Below are 9,021 nucleotides of genomic sequence, written 5' to 3' on the forward strand. Positions count from 1 at the left end.
CACAGCCTTTTTTTTGAGGGTATGCACCTTTTTTTTTTTTTTTTTGAGACGGAGTCTCGCTCTGTCACCCAGGCTGGAGTACAGTGGCCCGGATCTCAGCTCACTGCAAGCTCCGCCTCCCGGGTTTACGCCATTCTCCGGCCTCAGCCTCCCGAGTAGCTGGGACTACAGGCGCCCGCCACCTCGCCCGGCTAGTTTTTTGTATTTTTTAGTAGAGACGGAGTTTCACCGTGTTAGCCAGGATGGTCTCGATCTCTTGACCTCGTGATCCGCCCGTCTCGGCCTCCCAAAGTGCTGGGATTACAGGCTTGAGCCACCGCGCCCGGCCCTACCTTTCCTTTTATTTAAGGGGCTCATAGTCTCTGAAATTAATCAGACCTGGGGATTGAGTGAGGAGACAGGATTCTATGGTGGTGGTTCAGGTAAGGCCTCTTATCACCAAACTTGGAGTTTTTTGGTTTCATACCTCAAATAAAACCTTGTGGTGGGCTACCCATCTGTTTCAATTCTGGATCTTCTGTTTAGGTAATTAGGTATCACCAAAGAGTCAGACTATTCAGATGACTACATAAGTATCTTTGGCAGTTATGACAACTGTAGATTCCATGCCTTCGAAATGAAATGCTGATGCTTGGCCTCACTTGTGTGTTCTACTCCCAATTCCATCACCCTGATTGGAATTAGGGAGACTGTGTCATCCCATAAGGAGTGCAGTTCATCCCATTTGCATCCATGGCCTACAACTGCTTTACAGAGATTCTAGCTCTCCTTGCACTAATGCATTTCTCAATGGATTGGTGATATGAGTATATTGTTAGTCTTTACTGGAGGGGCATGATTTTTTTTTTTTTTTTTTTTGAGATGGAGTCTTGCTCTGTAGCCCAGGCTGGAGTGCAGTGGCATAATCTTGGCTCACTGCAACCTCTCTCTCCCAGGTTCGAGCGATTCTCCTGCCTCAGCCTGTGGAGTAGCTGGGATTACAGGTGCCCGCCACCACACCTGGCTAATTTTTGTAATTTTAGTAGAGACGGAGTTTTGCCATGTTGGCCAGGCTGGTCTCAAACTTCCAACCTCAGGTGATCCGCACACCTCAGTCTCCCAAAATGTTGGGATTACAGGCATGAACCACTACGCCCAGCCTAAAAGGACATAATTTTGAGGTGGGTGAATCACATATGATAAATCCACTCCCAAGTCCCCATCTTCCTGCCTTTGCATTCCTTCCTCTACATCGTAGGCAGAAATTTCTGTCCTGTTGGCTTCATTTGGTGTAGTCTATCTATGAATCACAGTTTCCTGTCAGTCAACTGAGAAAAATCGCTCCTAGATGCTGGAGCTGGCATTTTCATCCAAAATCTCTGGAAAGAATACCATATTAAAAAAATTACCCTAACCTGACAGATGTGGTGGCTCACGCCTATAATCCTAGAACTTTGGGAGGCTGAGACAGGTGGATCACCAGAGGTCAGGAGTTTGAGACCAGCCTGGCCAAGATGGCAAAACCCCATCTTTACTAAAAATACAAAAATTAGTCTGGCGTGGTGGCGTGCGCCTATAGTCCCAGCTACTTAGGAGGCTGAAGCAGGAGGATAGCTTGAACACCGGGAGGCGGAGGTTGCAGTGAGCTGAGATCGCGCCACTGCACTCCAGCCTGGGTGACAGAGCAAGACTTCCTCTCAAAAAAAAAAAAAAAAAAAGTTTAGCCTCACCTTTATCTATGTCCCTCTTTACTTGGTCCAGCCCTTATGCTCACAGGCATTCTCCAGGGTTTTGCTAATAAAAATGAGCAAATGCTTAACATCCTTCTGATGTTTTAGCTTCCTTTTTCGTTCTGGATCCTCAAGGTCATGCTGGCTATCATCTGAAGGCAATCAGAGATGGTAAGAATGCCCAGTATAAAGAGAATTGGCAAAGGTAACTCCCTCTAGCAAGGTGGGCTCCCTGACAGAAGAGAAAAAGGAGGGAAAGCTGCATTTACTGGCAAGAGAGGCTCACTGTGACTTGGGATACTCTGAGTCACATGAATTCCCCCAAACCAATTCTTCTAGGCCGACTTCTTCTTTCTGATAAATGCCATAACTTTTGCAATAGACCTGATGAGGCTATGAACTCAACTAATGTTTTAATTCAACATACTACAGAATGAAACTTTGAGTGTTAGGAAGCAGCAGGGAATACCAAGCTGGTCATCAAATCTGAGTGAGTGGGAAACTGGAGCAGGGAGATAAAGTCAGTCGGACTGAGTCAGTCATATGCAGGAACAGATTGGAGAGCAGCGTTCTGGAGGAGTCAAGTGAAGGCGGGAAGTCAAATGAAGTGGGCTGTGATCCTGACATGGACTTTTTTTTTTTTTTTTTTTTGAGACAGAGTCTTGCTCTGTCACCTAGACTGGAGTACAGTGGCACGATCTCGGCTCACTGCAACCTCTACCTCCTGGGTTCAAGTGATTCTCCTGCCTCAGCCTCCTCAGTAGCTGTGATTACAGACATGCACCACCACACCCAGCTAATTTTTTGTACTTTTGGTAGAGATGGGCTTTCGCCATATTGGCCAGGCTGGTCTTGAACTCCTGACCTTAAGTGATCCACCTGCCTCAGCTTCCTGAAGTGCTGAGATTACAGGCGTGAGCCACTGAGCCAGGACCGGACTTTTCTTAGGTGTCAGCCTCCTGGGACTTTGGGCAATCTGCCCCTCCTAAAGAAGGCTTAGGATTGGTATGAAACATTAAAGAGTTCCCATTATAGAAAGTGAGCAGTTTGTGAGTGGTACATTCCCATCTGACCTGTACAAAACTAAAAAGAAAATGTTTCAGCCACATTTAGGTCATAGGAATGGGGAAGAAAGAGAATTCCTCACAAGGATTAGAGCAACAACCTTCCTGCTGGGTGTCTTCAAGCTCGTTCTCTCTAATCCATCCTCCACATAGCAGCCAGAGAAAGCTTTCTAACACACTAAACCTTCAATTACTTCCTACTGCCTTCACGACAAAGCCTAGAACTGGACGTTGAAGGCTCTGCATGCCCCGGAGCTGCACAGAACCTAAGTTCACAATCTGTAGTTAATTTTCCCTGTGTAAAAAGTGAGATGAATATGGGTAAGAACAGAAAAAGGGGGAGGAGCTTGGAAGGTAGGGAAAGGAAACTTTGAGACCAAAGAGAGAGAGAAAGGATACTACTGCCAATTAGAAATCCTTAATGGAAGAACAGATCAAGGATTTTTAGGACAGTCATGTCTAAGGAGCAATTTTTTTTTTTTTTTTTTGAGGCAGACTCTCACTCCGTCTCCCAGGCTGGAGTGCAGGGGTACGATCTAGGCTCACTGCAACCTCTGCCTCCGGGTTCAAGCAATTCTCCTGCCTCAGCCTCCCAAGTAGCTGGGATTACAGGCACGCACCACAACGCTTGGCTAATTTTTGGTTTTTTGTTTGTTTGTTTGTTTGTTTCAGTAGAGATGGCATTTCACCATGTTGTCCAGGCTGGTCTCGAGCTACAGGATTCAAGCAGTCTGCCCACTGGCTTCCCAAAGTGCTGGGATTACAGGTGTGAGCCACCGGCCCCAGCCAGGAGCAACTGAAAAGTTGTTTGTTGTGCACTGTAGAATGGCGTTGCAGCCCTTCCCTCACAATTCATAAACCTCAACAAAGCTTGAAAGCACTTTTACTTCCCCACTTTCTTGTTTCACACCCCTACTCCTGTGTTTTGAGATAATTTAGAATTTTAGCCAAGGCTATTAAATTTTCTTCCATAATAAGTGTCATCTGATTTAAAATTCTCATTATTCCATGTCACATTAGCATCTATTTAGAATATGACAATTACAAGGTTCTTGTATTCTTTGTCTTTCCCTGTTGCTGAGTTTTTTTTTTGTTTTGTTTTTTTTAACTATTATTTTAGGCTGGGCACAGTAGCTCACCCTTGTAATCCCAGCACCTTGGGAGGCCAAGGCGGGTGGATCTCCTGAGGTCAGAAGTTCAAAACCAGCCTGGCCAACATGGCGAAAACCTGTCTCTACTAAAAATACGAAAATAAGCCAGGTGTGGTGGTGTATGCCTGTAATCCCAGCTACTTGGGAGGCTGAGGCAGGAGAACTGCTTGATCCTGGGAGGTGTAGGTTTAAATGAGCCAAGATCATGCCAGTGCACTCCAGCCTGGGTGACAGAGCGAGACTCCATCTAAAAAAAAATAAATTATTATTTTAAATTGACAAACAATAATTGTACATATTCATGGGGTACAAAGTGATGTTTTTATATATATAATGTAAAGTGATCAGATCAGGGTAATTAGCATATCCATCCTGTCAAACATTTATCATTTCTTCATGTTGGAGACATTTAATATCCTCCTTCTAGCTATTTGAAACTGTGTAATATATTATTGTTAACTATAGGGATCCGATAGAACACTAGAACTATAGGAACTATGAATTCTATAGAACACTAGAACTTATTCTTCTTATCTGGCTATGATTTTGCATCCTTATTTTCTTTCTTTCTTTCTTTTTTTTTTTTTTGAGATAGAGTTTCGCTCTTGTTGCCGAGGCTGGGGTACAATGACACAATTTCGGCTCACTGCAACCTCTGCCTCCTGGGTTCAAGCGATTCTCCTGCCTCATCCTCCTGAATAGCTGGGATTACAGTCACCTGCCATCATGCTCAGCTAATTTTTTTTTTTTTTTTTTGTACTTTTGTAGAGAGAGGGTTTTACCATGTTAGCTAGGCTGGTCTAGAACTCCTTACCTCAGGTGACCTGCCCGCCTCGGCCTCTCAAAGTGCTGGGATTACAGGTGTGAGCCACTGTGCCTGGCCTCCTTGCATCCTTATTTTCTTAAGTACTTTCTTAACTAATTTCCTCAGGTTGAGTACATGGGTAGTATACTTTCTGAGGTCCTACATGCCCATAAATACCTTATTTTTGCCCTCATATAATAAGATTTTGGCTGGATATAGGATTTTCCTGTCACACTTCCCCCCAGTAACCTTCAGTATTGCTGATAGTTCAGCGATGGTCTAACTACCTTTCCTTTGTCAGTAACTTGTTCTTTCTGGCTGATGACCATTAAATTTATTCTTTGGGTTAAAAAATTTAACCCTATTTAATTTTTCCCCATTTTCTCCTTTTAGGACACTTCTTTGTCTGCAGATGTGTCTTCTCATTTTACCCACCTGGGACTAGGAAGTCGTTTAAATCTAAAGAAGCAAGTCTTTGGTTTTCTTCTATCTCTTCCTTTTTCCTTCTGGAAATCCTATTATTCGACAATTTAAGTCTCCACCTAAATGGTCCTCTCTGTCTTGTATCTGTGTATTTCTCTTAGTATTTAGTATATTTTGTTTTGTTTTGCTCTGAGTCGTGGGGATCCCACTAAACACTATTTTGATTTTTGGAAGTAATCATTCTCTTTAATATCTACATTGAATTTCTAAATTTAGAAATCATACTTTTCAGTTCCACAATTTCATTTTTTATGCTCTAATTGTATCTTCTTAAATGTCCTCATTACGTTTCTCCTCCTCATTAGGTTTTAACTGAAGTTTACCTCTCTTTCTCTTATTAATTCTGCCTCTATGTTAGCCGTATTTTCTGGTCATGCAATTTGGTCTATCTCTGGGAAATTGCATGTTTCCTTTGCAAGTCAGCTGTTGGAATTCTTCAAGCCATAGTGAACTGACTGCCACTGGATGGGCCAGCAGTAATGAGACAGGCAGCTGGGACTTTCTGTTGAGGTTTTTGGGGGTGTGGTCTCTGTTCTCACATGCAAGAAGTGAAACCTTTTTTTCTGGTGCCACTGACTTCAATGGAATTGATCAGTTTCTCCCAGATGATGGTCATAGCAAGGGAGTAAGGCAACCAGATTTGGATCCTCATCTCTAGATACCAGACTATGAGCTCTGAGGTGTGTCTGCACTCTTCATTCGGTGGTTGAATTGTCCTACATGGGAGGGACTGAAAATCAAAAGTGACCAGCCAATACAGGTTGTCATTTTCCCAGAACTTCCCAAGGATGGGCGAATACAGCACTGTTGGCCCGAATCAGTGGGACTCTGCAGGACAGACAGTGTTCTCTAGCTCCACTCGGCAGCTTTGGCTCAGTCTCAGTAGTCAGAGCAGATGGTACTCCTCCATTCATTTTTTGCCCCTTGGGCTAATCCATGAAAATAAAGTAAAAATTTTAAGTTCCAGCCACCCTAGTGACAAAATTCAAAATCCCAGTTTTTAGGAGAAAAAATATGAAAAGAAAACCTTCTGTTAACTTTTCAACAAGTTTTCCTCTGCCTTACTTTCTCTATCTGGTACTTAGATCTCTTACTTGTCAGTCAACATCTGCTGTTCCATGTGGCCTGGCTTGTAGAGTCCTGTGTGTTGTAACCTCTGGTGATTACAGGTCTATTACGCTTTGCCTAGAGATCAACAGAGTGACATTCTAGGCTCTGAGCCTCAACCCTCCAGGCCGCAAGGCTCCCACCTCCACTCCACCATCCTTGACTTGTGGAACATGCATCCCCCTGGGGATAAACCTCTACCGAGATGTTCCTGTAAGAGTGGCTGGAAGTGCCTCCATCAGAACCTCAGGAAAGCTGATAAAGTTGCAGAGTCCTTGCTTTCCTCACGTGGGAGGGGCGCTGCTGCTGGCATTTAAGATGATTCTGATTCATGCTAGTTTAACAGCCTACAAAGCCGCATGGAAGAAAACTCTCTTCCACATGGTCAGTTCTGCAGAGACCTAAGTACCCCTGTGCTCACTGCTCTCAGTGCTCAGAGAAGAGAACACCTGGGAGATTGCCTTTGAATTATGGAGAACCAGTTGTCCACTAAATGAATAACAGCTGGAAGCATTCCAACCTGGTAAAACCCCTTGAATGTTGCCTATGATGTGGGCACATCTGATTCCAGGTCATATGTGCAGTGCTCTGCTGCGGACACTTCAGCTTTCAGATTTTGTGGGCTATTCTTATAGGAACACAGGTCTATGCAATGAGGTCTTGCAGTTGCTTCCTAAGCTTTGCACATCAATCCATTAGCTCTAACATTCTGGACAGTATTATTGCTGGCTACAATAGCACTGTTTATAATAGTTCAAATGAATCAGATTGATTTTCTCCTTGAACACTAAAATGTTTACTCTGAATCATCAAGGGCAAAAGGTCAATTCCCCTCAAAAAGATCATGCAACCCTCTCCATCGGAGGATAAACAATTCTTCAAGTATTGAGGAAAGAAAAATGACTTTGGGCCAGGTGTGGTGGCTCACACCTGTAATCCCAGCACTTTGGGAGGCCGAGGAGGGAGGCTTCACTTGAGGTCAGGAGATCGAGACCAGCCTGGGCAATATGGTGAAACCCCATCTCTACTGAAAACACAAAAATTAGCTGGGCCTGGTGGCAGGTGCCTGTAATCCCAGCGACTCGGGAGGCTGAGGCAGGAGAATCACTTGAACCCAGGAAGTGGAGGTTGCAGTGAGCCGCGATTGCACCATTGCACTCCAGCCTGGGTGACAGAGCGAGACTCCATCTCAAAAAAAAAAAAAAAAAAAAAAAATGGAAAAGAAAAGTGACTTTGTCCATTGGGTAGTCAAGCTTTCATTTTGCTTAGTGACAGAGTCTAGTACTTGAGATCCATATCATAGCAACACAAAACTTCTATTGAGGATGTAGCTTTTCATATGCATCATTCCATTAACTTCTGACATTGGTGCCCACTTAGAGACGTGGTACAGGATACAAACGGTGATGCTGGAAAGTGAACCTAAATCTGGCTGTACAATCTACATACCTCACCACTGTGTGATCAGCCTGGGCAATAGTAGGCTTAATACTAGTGAGACAGGCATGCTTACCTGTATTTGTTCATTGATTTGTTCAATAAAAAGGACTTTGCATAAGGTCCTACATCAGGTGCTTGGGACACAAAGTCAAGTAATTTATGAACCCTCCCTGCCCTTGCCATTTCCAATCTAATGACAAACACAAAGAACTAAAGGGGCAATTAAAATGATTAGTGTAAGTGCTAGAGCAGAAAAAGGGTGAGGCTGGGGAGGCGCAGACACAGGGTGCATAACCACGTGAGTGTCAGTCGGAAAGCCCTCCTGGGGGAGTTGGCTTCTGAGTTGAGTGCCAAGGACCGAGCAGGGCTTACTTAGAGGAATTGGGGAACCCAGGTGAAAGCAACAGGCACCAAGGCCCAGAGCGGGGAAGGCCAGGCATCAGGAAACTGGAGGAAGTTTACTTTGAGGAGGGTTTAGATGAATAGGTTAGGAAAAGAGTTGAGAGACAAGCAGGAGGGGTTGGCTGGGGCCTAACCTAAAATGGCCTCTCTGCTGTGAGAAAAGCTTGGGCTTTATCCTGATGGCAACATCAAGTGTTTTAAGAGGAGGAGTAAGGGGGTCAGGTTTTCTTCACAGTAGGAAGCTGCTGATAGACACGGGAGGGATGATCTTGCCTGCAGCTCTGCTCTTAGATCACGGAGGTCCAAGTTCACCTGGCACGGGGGCTGCAAACCTCCTGCTCAACAGCATGTATGACCAGAAAAAGAAAACGTCTGAAGAGAATTATGAACATGCTATGTGCGTCTCCAAAGTATACATGACTAAAACTGACTTTACAAACGCAGAACAGATTATTATCAATGAAATAAATTGAAAATATTATCAAAATGCCAGGCCCATAAAGTTTAATATAAATATAATATAAAATACATTCTTTCAAACTTTTTTTTTTTGAGACAGTGTCTTGCTCTGTTGCCCAGACTGGAGTGCAGTGGCATGACCTCTGCTCACTGAAACCTCTGCCTCGTGGGCTCAAGCGATTTTGCTGTCTCAGCCTCCTGATAGCTGGGATTACAGGCACTCACCACCACACCCGGCTAATTTTTGTATTTTTAGTAGAGACAGAGTTTCACCATGTTGGCCAGGCTGGTCTCGAACTCCTGACCTCAGGTGATCCGCCTGCCTCGGCCTCCCAAAGTGCTGAGATTATAGGCATGAGCCTCTGCGCCTGGCCTCTTTCAAACTTTTAAAGAACAGATAA

The sequence above is a fragment of the Macaca thibetana genome, chromosome 15 (genome assembly GCF_024542745.1).
Source record: "Macaca thibetana thibetana isolate TM-01 chromosome 15, ASM2454274v1, whole genome shotgun sequence".
NCBI classification, from domain to species: Eukaryota; Metazoa; Chordata; class Mammalia; order Primates; family Cercopithecidae; genus Macaca; species Macaca thibetana.